The sequence below is a fragment of the Bombina bombina genome, chromosome 3, assembly GCF_027579735.1.
Source record: "Bombina bombina isolate aBomBom1 chromosome 3, aBomBom1.pri, whole genome shotgun sequence".
In the NCBI taxonomy this organism is placed as follows: Eukaryota; Metazoa; Chordata; class Amphibia; order Anura; family Bombinatoridae; genus Bombina; species Bombina bombina.
In genome coordinates this window covers 849,073,002-849,090,393 of record NC_069501.1, presented here as the reverse complement: position 1 = coordinate 849,090,393, position 17,392 = coordinate 849,073,002, and the positions used below count along the sequence as shown (strand labels likewise).

General features: G+C 39.3%; 1 protein-coding gene across 2 annotated transcripts in view; it reads right to left on the bottom strand.

The window, feature by feature from the left end:
• TMTC4 (transmembrane O-mannosyltransferase targeting cadherins 4) overlaps positions 1 to 17,392 on the bottom strand; it is a 270,820-nt gene that overhangs the window by 176,061 nt on the left and 77,367 nt on the right. The window lies entirely within an intron of this gene.

Below are 17,392 nucleotides of genomic sequence, written 5' to 3'. Positions count from 1 at the left end.
AAAAACCTACACACACACACAATTAAATAATGGGAGGAAAGAGACTTTGAACCTGTAGAGATATACCCATTCATAACATACCAGTACATGTAAATCAATATCTCATACTGAGCATCTGCTTATTCCTTCCTCCAATACAGGCTCCATGCCAGAAGTTTCAATTGTGGTAGACAACTTTGTAATCACCATTATTAACCAAATCTGCTTTCTTGGAGTCACACTTGTAACATCTGTAGAATTCTCCTTTTCCAAAACATAAATTCACTAATTTTACCAGTCTTGCTACTGCAAACCTACTTCTTATTGTCCTTTAATATCATGAATGCCTCTACATCAACCACAAACCTTTGCCAATACCCTGCCTATTTATGGTTCCAAATTAAATTTACCTTACCCTAAACCAGAAAATATTAAACAATCTCCTATGATCTATGACCTAAGTCTATCTCATATTTTCAAGAAAAAAACTCTTTTGTGTTGCACATATTCTTTGGAACTCTCCATCTTACATGAAAGATTATCTAACATCCTTCAATGCTTTAAGCACTCTTTGAAAACATACATTTTCAGAAAAGCTTATTACCTACCCTCCACAAAATGTCCTGTCACCGTACCCCACAAACATAAATTCACAGATGCCTCTTCTACCTATTGTAATAATAAACAATTCTACAAGTCTAAAAAAACAACCCCTACACATTTTGTCTTAGTCAAACCTCTAGATTGTAATTTCTTTAGAGCAGGACCCTTCTCCTGAACAGATTTTTTAAGTCCAAACTCTGGATCCTAACTTTACATATGTGTAATATATTGTACAACAATATGAGCATAACCAATTAAACCTATTGCACTAAATGCTAAGTAATATGGTGGTGATTTACAAATAAATATTATTATTATTACTATTAATAGCCAGTCTCGTAGAAACACCAACAAGTTTTTTATGATACTGCTTGAGTGCAGGTAACGCAGAAAGGCTGAAACTGCTGACAGAACAGGTCATACATCAAATGCTGAAACTAATGCGGATCTATTAGCATATGCATTGCCAAAGGATTGTGAGAATAAAGCATCAAAATAATCTGTATTAACATTTTTACAGGACACAATAGTACTAATAAATGTGGCCAGGCAATGATAGAAAAGGACAGAATAGAGATGAACAACTGTAAGAATGATTGCAACTATTTCTAAATGTCTATACCTTAAAGGGGTACTAAGCCCCAAGCCCCAATTTATTCTCTCATGATTCAGATAGAGCAGGCAATTTTAAGCAACTTTTTAATTTACTCGTATTATCATTTTTCCTTTGTTCTCTTGCTATCTTTATTTTAAAAAGCAGGAATGTAAGATAAGGACCCGGCCCATTTTTGGATCAGCACCTAGGTGGCGCTTGCTGATGATTAGTGGCTAAATGTACCATGTACCCACCAACCAGTAAGCGCTATCCAGGGTGCTGAACCAAAAATGGGCCAGCTCCTTAGCTTAAAGGGACCCTAAACACTTGTCATTAGGGTTTGTTTGCTTGTTTTTTGTCATAATGCTGTTTTAGTTTTAAAAATGCAAATCTCTTTTTTTTTTATTATTATTATATTTGTTCCTATTTGTTTGTTTTTTACATTCACTTGCGCTTTGTAACCTAACCATGCAGACATGGTGGAAAGTGATGTTCTCAAATGCAGAATTCTGTGCTTATTGCTGTGAGCGCACACGCATGTAGACATCGTGCTCACTCTCACAGCATAAGTAAAAAACTACTGCTGCTATAAATTTTGCAGCGATTATCTTTACCTTTTTTATTTTTGCTCTAGAATAGATTTTTAAGCGGCATTAGCTACTGATTGTATTTATTATTTCAAGATGTCCGGTGTCGGCTCTAGGTGATATCATTGATATCTAGGTGATATAATTGAGGTGCGTGTGCACTGTGGTGGGCCACAAGCTTATTGGGAAGTTTTGTATTCTCCCACATTTAGTGTCCAACATGTGGCCCGCGGGCCGATTTATGCCAGCGGTTCGTTTTCTTTTCTTACCATACAACCTAGTAGTGGATGGTTAGCAGAACATGTGAGATAAGGAAGGGGTGAGTGGTTCCAAGGCATCTGGAGGAAGTGGCAAGAGGCTGTTCCATGCAGTTAGCAATGTAGAGAGGTGTTATATATGACAGTACTTGATGGTAAAGTTTAAAAAACTAGTGGTGTCTGTGAATCATCACAAGTGTGATAATGTGGGTTCAAAATTTACCTTGCACAGAGGGCTTAGTGACTGGCTGCCAAGGCTGTGTGTGTGTGTCCACGCTGAGCTCCCACACCTTCCCTCAATAAAGCACTGCAGGAACAAATGGCCCACCACAGTGCACATGCACCTCAATGATATCACCTAGAGCCGGCATCGGACAACTGATTTTGAGCTTTGCGGCATGATGGGAGCTGTAGTTACCAATAGATAACTATATGTTCCAGCATAGGAAGGATACAGATGTTGTGAGCAGTTGGAGAATTATGTGTGGATGGCTCCCTGTGCAGCAGTCCGGTTCCCCCACCCCTAAAAACGGTCCTGCTAAAAGAGATTTAATTAAAAGAAATACATTTTAAGAGAGAGGATTTTTTAAAAGTATCGAATATAATTAGCATATGAATGGTTTGTCTTACAAAATCTAAACGTTATGAGCACTGACAAGCCGGTCCTCTCACACAGCTGTCATTCAGTGAAAACGGCTGCAATCCACTAAATCTATGAAGCTCGCTCACGAGGTTACTGAGAACGAGCTTCATAGATGCAGCAAAGACTTCTCTTAGTATGCGCATGCGTGGTAGTGAATAAGGGAGCGCACATCACTGAATAGGCTATCGGATGCAACGTACGTTACAACATGGCGGCTACCTTTGCATTCAGTAGGCGGTGGTTTAGGTGTAAAATTGAAAAAGAAAAATATTTTCACAGAGCTTAGATAACAAAGTAAAAAAAACAAGTAACATTAAAATATATAAACAGTTTGTAAAAATAATTCATAATTACATGGAAACAAAGTGTTTAGGTTCCCTTTAAATTCCTGCTTTTTCAAATAAAGATAGCAAAAGAACAAAGAAAAATTGAGAATAGGAGCCAGTTAGAAAGTTGCTTAAAACTGCACGCTCTATCTGAATCCTGAAAAAAAAAAATGGGTTTAGTGTCCCTAGTTTACAAGTGGAGTGCCAAATTATCGTGCACCCGCAAACGGCAAATTTGCAAGTTACAAGTGGCTGCTTTTTGCTACGAGCTCATAGTAGCAATTAGCGCCTTTAAAATTAACTAAAGATCAGATCTCTGGTTAATTTTATAAATGTGTCCCAAAATACAGTGTAGTGTATTTTATTAAAAAATAAAAATTGTTGCATTTTTGGGGGGCGGAGCCTGGCCACGCTGGGAGATGGCCACACATTAGAAGGGCTCTCAATACCCACATAGGCAAAAAATAAATAACCCAGCTCTTTACCCTTTACCCAAATTTTGGTGGATCACTTTGTAATGGGGAGCTGCTCTATATGAGCTGAAAATACAGCGGAGGAACTTGAAATATTCTTGAGAGCGCCGGCCAGACAGGAGTGCACTTGAGGCCTAGCCTTACTACAACCCCCTTATCAGGTAGCGGTGGATCCCCCTCGAGAGCGCTATAAGGGAAGGAACAGAACACCTCACTGACACCCTCATCAGCCGGTCGCAGCTGAAGGAACCCGGAGCACATCAGCACAGTTGGAGGACTCAGCCTTCATACCGGAACACAGCTGACCGGGAGGGGGGCCCTGCCGAAACTGCGCTACAGATAGAGATCTACAGATCGCAACGGATATCCCTGAGATGCTGATGAACTGAGCGCAATCTCTATCTCCCTGGGCTAACACAGATCCTTTGGTGAGAGGGGCTTTGTCTTTTTCTCCCCTTATCCACTGCACAGCACTCCCGGTCCCTTCTAAATAACTGTGACTCACCGAGTGCTCTGGGTCTGAGATTCTGCTGACAGGAAGGTGGCTAATTAACAGAGTGCAGAGACAGACCTAATGCCACAAAGGACACCATAACCCAAGTAATAAACACTGTTTACACCATACACACAAGGGTGGTGCTTTTTACTCTGCCCACTGAAAGCCTAATAAAAACGAACAGGGAACTTTTTTGTAAAATACTTGAGGGGTGACCAAGCAACTTGCAATGGTATGAGATCAGCTTCTGCTCCTGTTTCTCAAGTGAACATACTAGGGTGTATACATAGGGTTAACATACACTCAGCATTAAAAGGTTATTAAGCATATATAATTGCTAGATTTCTATTAAGGCAGGATTACAGTATTATCCCTACACTATTAGCTGCCAATGTAATGCCTTGCAAGAGGCAGAATAAGTCTGGGAAAGTTAGCAACCCTAATTCCATGAGCCACTACCTCAAAACACTGGACTCCAAATCTGACAACCCTAAAGACACAATGAACACTAATCAGGCGTCTATAATTGACCATGGCACCCAAGCTGACAACATGCAATCCCCTTTTGTCACAAAGGAAGATATACAACACCTGTCTTCAAAGGAAGATATTAAAGGGGTAATTCAGGAGATGAGGAACTTATTTGAAGATTTAAGAAAAGACCTGAGCGCCCTTGACCGTATAGTCCTAACGATAGAAGAACAAAATATCAACGCTAACCTACAAGCCCATTCCTCAGAAATACAGAATCAAACAGAACATCTGCATTTTTTGACTGACAAAATGGAAGATCTGGACAATCGCTGAAGGCGGAATAACCTTAGATTCAGGGGTGTATCAGAGACAGTACACCCCCCGGCTATTGAGGGATACCTGCAGGCATTGTTTAGGGTCATGAAGGACGCCCCTTCCGCAAAGGAAATTCCTATTGAAAGGGCCCACAGGGCACTTAGGCCCAGGCCCCCCCCCCCCCCCCAAAGCACCCCCAAGAGACATAATTGTAAAGTTCCTGAGTTTCAAGGACAAGGAGGAAATTCTAAAATGCGCCAGGATGAAACACCCCGTCATCCATGTGGGTGAAGAGATACAAATATTCTCGGATCTCTCCCCGGCCACGCTCCAGAAGCGCCGAGAACTTTCCCATATAACCGCCCACCTTCGCTCCAATAAAGTCCAATATCGTTGGGGATTCCCTGTCTCCATAATAGTCAACCACAACAATAAGACTGTTATATATCGACCTGGCTCAGACCCTCAACCTTTCTACAAGGAACTCAACCTACAAGAATCCGTTGAGAAGGCCCGGGATCTCACTTCAAGAAGAGAGACAAGAGGATCTCCTGCTACTACCAGGGACTCTGTTATCGAAGCACAGATAAGTACCCTTGCTGTTGACTGAGGGGGTAAAATTCTCAAATTTGGAACTTACAGTGGGTCACTTCGCCCTTGTTCATGCAGGGCGTTAAATAACAAAATTAGATTCTCTATACAACAAATCTGATATGTCTTGATATACTGAAACTCTATATTGATGCTTCAGGAACAATAGTAAACTGTAGTTCGACTATACAGTAACAAAAGACTATTAAGCACAGTTATAGTTGATAGCTAGATTCAATAGCTTGAATGTTTAGAGTTAAATAAATAAGTTCATCAAGGTTATAAATGGTTATGGCATTTTACCAAAGGTTTTTCTTGTCGTTTTTGTAATCTACTGTCTCCCTTAGGGGAAAATTCTAGATTTTACTTGACTGCACATGTTACACTCCCTTTCCTTGACCCATCAAACCCCTACATTCCCTTATCAATACACTAGCCCTCCAAGATATCAAACTGCTTTATTTTGGAATGAACACCTCCCCTAAACTAACCTTTTAATGTATAAGGCCACCTCTCCCCGTTATCCACCTATTTACCCTTGCCTACTGTTAGGGGTAATATGAACCTGACGGCAGCCATCTTGTTCCCTGCAGCCATCTTGTGATGATTAGCATCCATTTTGTAATGATTAGACTTTTATTATAGTGGTTTATTATGTAGTAAGAGATATGCTGATGTTAGGGAGACTTGCATAGATATAATAGCCCTGAGAATGACCCTGAAGATGTGCATTGTTATCTCTACAAGATGTCAAACGGCTGTGATTTGTGCTGGGCTAGGAGGCCCAGTTACTGTGTATTCCTGTAGAAATGACTCCCTAACACTCCTTTTATTCCAATTATATTTTCTATGAGTTTCTTTGTTCTTATAGAAATACCATGTGAAATGATGTAATTATGAATACGTCACTTGTTAAACCTATATGCTGTAACTCTTATTGTAAGAATATTATAATATCTAGGGAGCATATATATACATTGTATCATTTTTATATGTTATGTTTAATTGTAATGTATCTTAATGTATCTTTTCTGTATCCCTTTAATATTCAATTGTAGCTAGACACATAGTGACCTTTATACACACATTTTATATGTACTTTTGAACCATTGGGCTATGTGTGAGAAAACACTGCTGATGTAAGGAATTTTAGTTAGGTCAAAGGTAGCTATACATCAGATTGAAATATTTTGAGATCCTACATTACTCCTTTTTTCCTGTCAGTCATAAATTTACTTAATATCTTCAAGGATATCTGACAAATGTGATGTACAACTTACAGGATGCCAGATGTTTTTCCTCATCGTAGAAATGAGCTAATGACTACAGATTTCAATGTATTCTGAAAGGTATATAAGCTCGCTATCCTGAACAATAAAATTAGAGCTGTTCAACAAACATATTCTTGTGTGTTCTCTGAATGGCTCTCCAAGTACTTGAAAACACTTTGCAGGGTAGATACCAGAGTCCTGAAGCAGAGGAGAACAAGAGGGTCCTGGTCCTAGAGGAGTCTCCTTACACCTACCCATCTTCCCCCACCCTCCTCGCCCTCCCTTCCTTCCTCTACCTGAACAGGTATACCCATACCCCAAAAGGAAAAATAAATAAATAATAAATACATAAATGCTGGGTTTTCTTCAATTGTTTTATCACTGTTTGTTAATTGCCAGATGTGGGTATACTACCCCTGTTAGTTTAGGTTCCTACTTAGAAATTTTACACAATATTGTATATTGTACTATCTTACAAAATGTATCCTTTCTCTGTTGCAACACTGAGATAGACTGACACCATTTCATTTATCTTTTAATAATCCCCATTCTACCCAATCCTTTTCACTTAACTTACTTTTTCTTTCCCTCTTTTTTTTTTTTTTTTTTCTCCCTTACCTCCAATCCTCTGCCCATATTGCCAGGATGCAACCCAAAGTTAGCAGATTTCAGGATCACACGATCCAAGTGACAACGATAAACGCTAAGGGATTAAACAATCCCGGAAAGCGATCCATCGCCTTTCGAGACTTAAATAAATTAAACAGCCATATCCTAATGTTCCAGGAAACCCACTTCCAAAAAGGGAAGGAGCCTAAATGGCATAATACTCAATATCCCACAGCTTACTTCGCATCGGGTCCAAACAAAAGGGCTGGAGTAGGCATACTCATTCATAACAATTTACCACTACAAGCACTTCATATTGAGAGAGACCAGGGGGGGAAGATACATTCTCCTGAAGGGCTTACTATACGGTCACCAAATTACACTCCTAAATATCTACGCCCCTAACACTACACAACCAGGGTTCTTCAGAAAAATTGCCAACTTGCTTTTAGACCACTCCCAGGGCGTCATTTTCTTAGCAGGAGATTTCAACCTATCTCTTGACCCTTCCCTTGACTCTTCCAGGGGGACATCTAGCATTGCTAGCACTACACTGAAATCCATTAAACACATCCTCCAAAGTCTCACTCTTCATGATATTTGGCGAACCCTCCACCCTCTAGAGAGGGATTATACTTTTTATTCCAATCCCCATAATTGCTACACCAGGATCGATCACATTTTTACAGATTCTCATGGCCTCTCTATTACAAGCAGGTGCGATATTGGCTCTATCACTTGGTCGGACCATGCTCCAGTTACTTGCCAAGTGTTATGGCCCGACATTCCCATTTCAAACTAGGATATGGAGAATGGATGACATATTAATGAATGACCCAATCCTGGTAGAAGCAATTCATAAAGAAATACAAGAATACTTCACACTAAATTCCCAATCATCCACATTCCACCAGACTGAATGGGAAGCGCACAAAGCAGTGATTAGAGGGCTACTAATAAAGCACAAATCTAAACTTAACAGACAAGCTAGGGAGAAACACACTAAACTACTACAAAAAATTGGTTCCTTAGAGATAGAACACAAAAAAAATCCCTCAGATGCCAAAAACACCAAAGAACTCGCGGACACTAGAATAGAACTTAAGAACCACCTGACCGAAATTCATCAACGAAAAGCATTATTCCTTAAGCAATATTATTATGAAGGTGGAAATAAACCAGGGAAGGTACTAGCCAGAAACCTGAAGAGGAAACAATTGAATACATATATTCACTCCCTAACGACACCGGAGGGCCAAATAGTTAAAGATAGCACCAAAATTGCAGCAGCCTTTAGGAATTACTACAACTCCCTATATAACTTAGATGAGGCTAGGTCACAGGAAACATTAGCATTTAAAGAAAAAATTAACCAATACTTTACAGACCTGGGGCTCCCATCTATAGATAAAGAAGCAGCAGACTCCCTAGCCACCCCTATTACGAAGGAAGAGCTACATCAAGCTATCACAGAAACCCCTTCAAACAAAAGTCCTGGCCCCGATGGGTTCTCCTCTAAGTACTACAAAAAGTGTGAGGAAGCTCTAGCTAAACACATGCTACACCTATTTAACAATCTCAGAGAGGATCCCTCCTTATCAAAAACACTCTTAGAAGCACATATCACAGTTTTGACTAAACCAGGGAAACCAGCAACATGTCCCGGAAATTTTAGGCCGATTTCCCTAATCAACACGGATATGAAAATACTGGCCAAGATATTGGCAAACAGGCTAAACAAATTTTTACCTAGTCTGATATCCAACGATCAGGTAGGATTTATACCAGAACAAAAATGTGATGGGTTAAAGACCCATCCTAGAATACACTATTAGCACTCATGGTAGGCATATGTGACATGAAATAACTAAATACAGCATAGACACCAAATGGTTTAGAGAGATCTCATAGTACTGTATTTAATAAAATATAACTTTTATTCTTTACACATAAAAACAGAGTTAAAATACAGGGATGTGCAAATTAAAAATCGAAAAACTCTTAGTAAGGTATTATGATACACAAATTATTACCTAAATGTGAAAATAACAAAAATATGAAGATAAGCTTCTTGTGGCGATACCTGAGTATTAAATACTCCACGTTCAGAATGGATGTAAACACTCTGTCAGTGGAGTCCTATCCAATTGCACCACTGCTAGAGATCAATTATAATCCTCTAGTGGACACTATAACATAATGTCTCTGTAGAGTTATGTTATGTTGTCTAGTATCATGTGGATTTAGATCTATAAAAAAATCAGCATAATGAGTTCCACTAGTGGCGTGCTGACTGGTATTGAAATTTGTTGGCCCAGTATCAGTCTTAGCGGTCTTTAATTCTTGTATATTCCAGAAGTGCTCAGATATGTGATCAGAGCCCCTTCTGAGTTGTAGATAAAGTTATATGATAATATACCATTATACAGTCAGTGTGTTTGGTGCATACTTGGGTATCTCTTCACCTGCTTAACATATATTGAGTAGAATCACATAAGGTTAATAATAATTATTTAGAGTTGGTATCTAATTCATCAATTGAATTGATTTATAGTCTCCAAATATTATTAGAAGTGTAATGGTTAGAACCACTTTATTGACCACCTTTAATACAATGTTTTGGCTAGTTATTATTAGTTCTTTACTTGAAAAACCACTTCCACTAATGACAGGGGATTGGTCACCGAATGGGGGTAAAAGTTAGTAGCTATTAGCTAGAATACTAGGTAAGGAATTGAATTAGATAGTTAGATAACGTAAGTTATAATGTGGCACCCTATGTGGTGTGTCTGTAGTGCTGCTGCCTCTGTGTTTGAGATTAATGCACATTAGTTGCTGGCAGCTGCAACAAGGTTAATTTCCCACAACAGTGAGAGACTCTGATAGTATTTAGTATATTCAGAGTAATCACATCTAGGATGACACTTGAATCATTTATGTCATATAATCCAGCTTAAGTTAAATAGGTACAATAATAGGCGTTAGTATCTATGTAGTGATAGGTACAAACAGAAAAGGAGTTGTGAATTACTGTAGCGCAAAGTATCAGCGCCTCCATGCACCAATATCTAAATTCAATTCACTCCGTGCAGTGTCTGCATATGTCCAGTGTTACATCAACTATCAACCGATACCGGCAAATATATTTATTCACCACTGAATAGTTACCAACATTAATATAACTTCATTATTAAATGTAGCTCAAAGGCTGTTCGAGGTTAAGGCGACCAATCTAAGCCCTGTGGTTATCAAGCACCATATCGCTCTATATAAAGTCTAGGTTGAATTGATCATTCACAGCTAGCTTAAATTAAACGGTTCTGAACCGCAAAAAGTATTAAATGAGTATTCAAAAGGAGATACCAAACCGATACCCCTACTAAGAATTTGCCCTAACAAACACAGGAGCTCCCTGACTCCTCACCAGTTCCCTAACATGTTTCGCCGTTCTCACGGCTTTCTCAAAGGGGGGTGTGTGCGCGCGTCGCGCTGACATTGGCTATTTATGTGTTGAGGAAGCTGATCCCCCTCCCACATCGATGACGTCACTTTGACGAGAGAGATGAACGGATACCATATGAATGGAGGAGGTACTCTCATCCACAAGGGGTTCAATCACTAAAAGCAATGTAAACAGACTAGATACATAACATTAGTGTATTCCTGTCTTCTTATTCTCAAATGATTATTACTTCTTGATAGATTTTATTTTGTTATTATAGCGGATCCCCATCAATAAATAACATACCTGTGTGTAACCTTATTTACATTGTGTCTTCAGAAAGGTTGTAAATATGTGAATATATATTTTGTATTGGTGACAATTCAATCTAAAAAATTAGAAAATTGTTATAATAGCTAATAAACAAACAACTTAAAATATTTGTGTTCAATATGAATGTATTATTTATACAAGAATTAGGTGATACCATCCCATTTGTGATTCTTGATTGTGACGTGAATAAGTGTATTAAAAATCAATAATTTTATAGGATGAGGGCCAACTATTGAAGGCTTATTAATTGTATAGTGTATACATTTAGTGTATATTTTTATGATTTAATAAGAGTGATGATTTTTTAGGATGTTTGTATATTTTACTATAGAATATATATTTAATAAATTCTTATGGCTTAACACGGGTGATGTTTCATGATATGATTAGTATTATATAATGAGCACCCAACAACCAAACATAATTTTAACCTAGATTAAATGCTACCCAGAATGATTTTTTCTTTGGTGTGAATAAGATTGCAGCTCCAATCACTGCTAAAAATGAAAGTTGTGAAAGAAAAAAGTTAAGTGATGCAAAGAAACTAAGGGTGATTTATACCAGGGAGGGAAGCCAGGGATAATGTAACCAAAGTTATACAGTTAATTAATCATGCAAGAGTGACAAGGACCCCTATGGTCTTATTCTCAACTGATGCGGAGAAGGCCTACGATAGGGTGGGCTGGCCTTTTCTGCAGAGGGCAATGAGTGAGATGGGTATTCCAAAAGCTTTTCTAAACATGTCCATGGCCCTCTATTCTGCTCCCAATGCAAAAGTTAGAGTTAATGGTACTTTATCAGAATCTTTTTTCATCAAGAATGGGACGAGGCAGGGGTGTCCGCTCTCACCTCTGCTATTCGCCATATCTATTGAAGTGTTAGCCCAGAAAATTAGGAAAAATACCAGCATTAAAGGTCTGAGGGTGGGGGAGACAGAATTCAAACAGTCTCTGTATGCAGACAATATTTTATTTACCTTAACAGAGGCAGATTCTTCTTTACCTGAATTGCTTAAAGAGCTTAACCTATACGGGGAAATATCCAACTTCCTCCTTAATTTAAATAAATCAGAATTACTGAATATAAACACGCAGACCCACCATATACAAAAGCTGAAGGTTGAACACAATATATCAATAGCCCAACACAAACTCAAATACTTAGGAGTCTTTTTGACTCCTTCTACACAGGACCTCTTTAAGCAAAATTACATCCCATTAAAAACTGAAATCTGTAGAGATCTATCAATCTGGAAGAATAAACCCTTATCGTGGTTAGGGAGAATAGGGGTAATCAAAATAAATGTCCTCCCTAGGATCCTATACATCCTTCAAGCTCTACCAATACCCTTACAGGAAGGATTTATTAAACAACTACAAACAATCATTGAACAATACATCTGGGCAAATATAAAACCCAGAGTCCCGAGGAAAACATTATATATGACAAGGGATGAGGGAGGTATGGGGGTGCCACACCTGTTAGCATACAGAAAAGCGATCTTCCTCCAACATGTAGTCGAATGGGCTCACAATAACACAAACAAAGCGTGGATACAATTAGACAGGCAGATTTTTGCACGTAACAACGTAGGAACACTAGTATGGACCCCCCCCATCCAGAGGCCAAGAATCCTACACCGCTACTTAATCACTGCAGAAACATTGGCTGAATGGGACAAGACAGTAGCAACCAGTACACATATATCATCTTATCACTCCCCCCTCTCACCTATCATAGAAAATGCGGCCCTCCCATACTGTAAGATGGGATACCGGGTTACAACACCCTACAGCCTTAAAACTGGCTCCATGCAATTTCTCAAGGAGAATAATGCCTCTAAAACACAAACTCAACTAGCAGAGACTCACAGAGTAATTTTCTCCTCGTGGCTAAGATACAATCAATTACTACACTTTATCTCACACCATAAACACAGGAAGGACATGGGAAGAGAAACCACCCCCTTTGAAAAATTGTGTATTCAAACAACCACTCCTAGGCACCTAATATCGCTATTATATAAGTTAGTCTCAATGGAAGGCCCCAAAACACTACCATCATATACTCTAGCCTGGAATAGGGAGCTCACTCGGGAGATAGATTACGACTCATGGGTGCAGACCTTCGCACTTATAAAACGATCCTCAGTCTCGGCCTCTATACAGGAAATCCACTTGAAATTTTTGAGCCGCTGGTACCTCACCCCCTCCAGGCTACATAAAATATATCCCTCGCTGAGCAATAGATGTTGGAGAGGGTGTGGAGAGGAGGGCTCCCTCCTCCACATATGGTGGTATTGCCCCAGGCTGCGAACTTATTGGGAGGGAGTCTTTTCCCACATCTCGGAAATATTGGGTGTCAACATACCAAAAACACCAGAAAGTATAATGTTTAGCGCGCTGCCCAAAATAACAGAGCCAGCCAAGCTAGCACTTCTACTGATAATGTTAACGAGCGCAAAAAAACTAATACCTAAACGATGGTAGACACAATATGTGCCTTCCACAGTAGAGTGGAAATAACAAGTACATGACTTAATTACTCTAGAGAGATATCACTACCTTAAAAATGAAAAACTAGATACCTATGAAATGATATTGGCAACCTGGAAGGGAACAATATAAAGAACCCCCCCCCCCTTTTTTTTTTCTTCTCTCCCCCTTCTCTGTCTTACGAGTAACCTTTATACCCTTTTTCTTAGTTTGCAACTTTTTTAACAGCCGAAATGTATCGGCTAGATGTAGGAACTTAAATGTTTTTTCTTTTTAATGTTTCATGGATAAAATGTCTTAAATGTTTAAGAAGAAAGTTTGAAAATGTGAAAGACACTTTAATTTGAATGTTAAATTTATTGTGCATACAACTGGAGCGTTTACACTGTAATATTTTACTACTATTATAAATAAAGCTTTTTTGAAAAAAAAGAAAAAAAAAATTGTTGCATTTTTATTTTTTTAATAAAATAACTGCACTAGGCAGTATTTTGGGGGTAAACTTGGCGGGAGTGGGGTGTTAGAAAAAAATGGCACTGAAAAGTGCCTTTACATTGTGATCTATGGGAACTGTGTTCCCAGTAACTATATATGTATATGCTTTTATACATATTAATGTATGTGTTAATATGTGTATATACACATATTAAACACATAAATATATATGTATATAAGTATATACATTTACAATTTGCTACAATTGCGTGACTTACCCCCTTCGCTGTGCAAGTTCTCATGCCGTGTCTGACGGCATGAGAACAAGGCACTTATTGGAGCCTATGGAAGTGTGCTTTCGTGAGCGCAATACTTCCCAGCTATTGCTGTCAACTTGTAATACCAGCGCACATTAGCGTGCATTGGTGTTACTCAGTGGAGAGCAAATATCGCTTTCACAAAAGCGATATTTAGCGCTCCACTTGTAATCTGGCCCTAAGTCTAATAACAGTATTTCTGTAATGCAGCAGGACAGTATCTAGGCTGCATTAAAATATACAACTGCTGTGATTGGATGTAACAATGATTGTATGCACAGTACTAGTCATACTGCAGTGTTGTGGATAGCGTTACATGTAGGCATCCAGCAAAAAAATTAGATACACGCTGATCTCATGTAATGAAGGCATCCCTGATCATTTACAGACGTGTGACCACTGGAACACCCTGCCCTGGTTTGCCTCCAAAGAACTATTTCTCTGATGCCTCACTGGTGAAACACCCAGAAATAGTGCAGTGTTGCCAATATTGGTGAGGCACTTGTTAATTCAGCCCTGTAAGCGGCCACTAGCTGTCCTTTATGTCTTGGCAACAGCTGCCATACAGCAGGATCTTTGTACATGTTTTATTTTTATTTTATTTAAAGTGATCTTTAATGCAATAATGAAATGCTGTAATTCTTCAGTGTTTAATTATTAAACAAAAGTCAGTTTGTAACTATGTGTTAAACACATATTGAAGATTTCACTTGAGACAAGCTGCAGAGCCAGTCAAGTCCTCACACAACTGCTGATTGGGGGACTATGCATGCATGCTGCTCTTGACTGGCTCACTGGACATGTCTAGCTCAGAATGTATTTAACACTATTGTGTAGAATATATAAACCAAGGAGCATCTGTGTATTAATAAAATGCTCAAATAAATAGAAAAAAGACAAAATAAATTAAAAAGGGAACAGTGACTCCCAATTAGTTCCTCAGAGAACCATTATACATTAGTGTCTAAAATAAGATTATCCACAATTTATATTAAATTGCTTTATTTTTATTGCTTCAATTTTAAGATACATAGGGGCCCATTTATCAAGCTCCAAACGGAGCTTGTGGGCCCGTGTTTCTGGCGAGTCTTCAGACTCGCCAGAAAAAGCAGTTATGAAGCAGCGGTCTAAAGACCGCTGCTCCATAACCCTGACCGCCTGCTCTGAGCGGGCGGACAGGAATCGGCGAAAAATATAATTTATGCTTACCTGATAAATTTATTTCTCTTGTAGTGTATCCAGTCCACGGATCATCCATTACTTATGGGATATTCTCCTTCCCAACAGGAAGTTGCAAGAGGATCACCCACAGCAGAGCTGCTATATAGCTCCTCCCCTAACTGTCATATCCAGTCATTCGACCGAAAACAAACAGAGAAAGGAGAAACCATAGGGTGCAGTGGTGACTGTAGTTTAATTAAAATTTAGACCTGCCTTAAAAGGACAGGGCGGGCCGTGGACTGGATACACTACAAGATAAATAAATTTATCAGGTAAGCATAAATTATGTTTTCTCTTGTTAAGTGTATCCAGTCCACGGATCATCCATTACTTATGGGATACCAATACCAAAGCTAAAGTACACGGATGATGGGAGGGACAAGGCAGGATTAAGCGGAAGGAACCACTGCCTGAAGAACCTTTCTCCCAAACACAGCCTCCGAAGAAGCAAAAGTATCAAATTTGTAAAATTTGGAAAAAGTGTGAAGCGAAGACCGAGTCGCGGCCTTGCAAATCTGTTCAACAGAGGCCTCATTTTTAAAGGCCCAGGTGGAAGCCACAGCTCTAGTAGAATGAGCTGTAATCCTTTCAGGGGGCTGCTGTCCAGCAGTCTCATAGGCTAGGCGTATTATGCTCCGAAGCCAAAAGGAAAGAGAGGTTGCCGAAGCTTTTTGACCTCTCCTCTGTCCAGAGTAAACGACAAACAGGGTAGATGTTTGACGAAAATCTTTAGTAGCTTGTAAGTAAAACTTCAAGGCACGGACTACGTCCAGATTATGTAAAAGACGTTCCTTCTTTGAAGAAGGATAAGGACACAATGATGGAACAATAATCTCTTGATTGATATTCTTGTTAGAAACCACCTTAGGTAAAAACCCAGGTTTGGTACGCAGGACTACCTTATCTGCATGAAAAATCAGATAAGGAGAATCACATTGTAAGGCAGATAGCTCAGAGACTCTCCGAGCCGAAGAAATAGCCATCAAAAACAGAACTTTCCAAGATAAAAGTTTAATATCAATGGAATGAAGGGGTTCCAACGGAACTCGTTGAAGAACTTTAAGAACCAAGTTTATGCTCCACGGGGGAGCAACAGGTTTAAACACAGGCTTAATTCTAACCAAAGCCTGGCAAAATGGCTGGACGTCTGGAACCTCTGCCAGACGCTTGTGCAAAAGAATAGACAGAGCAGAAATCTGTCCCTTTAAGGAACTAGCTGATAATCCTTTGTCCAAGCCCTCTTGGAGAAAAACATAATTTATGCTTACCTGATAAATTCCTTTCTTCTGTAGTGTGATCAGTCCACGGGTCATCATTACTTCTGGGATATTACTCCTCCCCAACAGGAAGTGCAAGAGGATTCACCCAGCAGAGCTGCATATAGCTCCTCCCCTCTACGTCACTCCCAGTCATTCGACCAAGGACCAACGAGAAAGGAAAAGCCAAGGGTGAAGTGGTGACTGGAGTATAAATTAAAAAATATTTACCTGCCTTAAAAACAGGGCGGGCTGTGGACTGATCACACTACAGAAGAAAGGAATTTATCAGGTAAGCATAAATTATGTTTTCTTCTGTTAAGTGTGATCAGTCCACGGGTCATCATTACTTCTGGGATACCAATACCAAAGCAAAAGTACACGGATGACGGGAGGGATAGGCAGGCTCTTTATACAGAAGGAACCACTGCCTGAAGAACCTTTCTCCCAAAAATAGCCTCCGATGAAGCAAAAGTGTCAAATTTGTAAAATTTGGAAAAAGTATGAAGCGAAGACCAAGTTGCAGCCTTGCAAATCTGCTCAACAGAGGCCTCATTCTTGAAGGCCCAAGTGGAAGCCACAGCTCTAGTAGAATGAGCTGTAATTCTTTCAGGAGGCTGCTGTCCAGCAGTCTCATAAGCTAAACGAATTATGCTACGAAGCCAAAAGGAAAG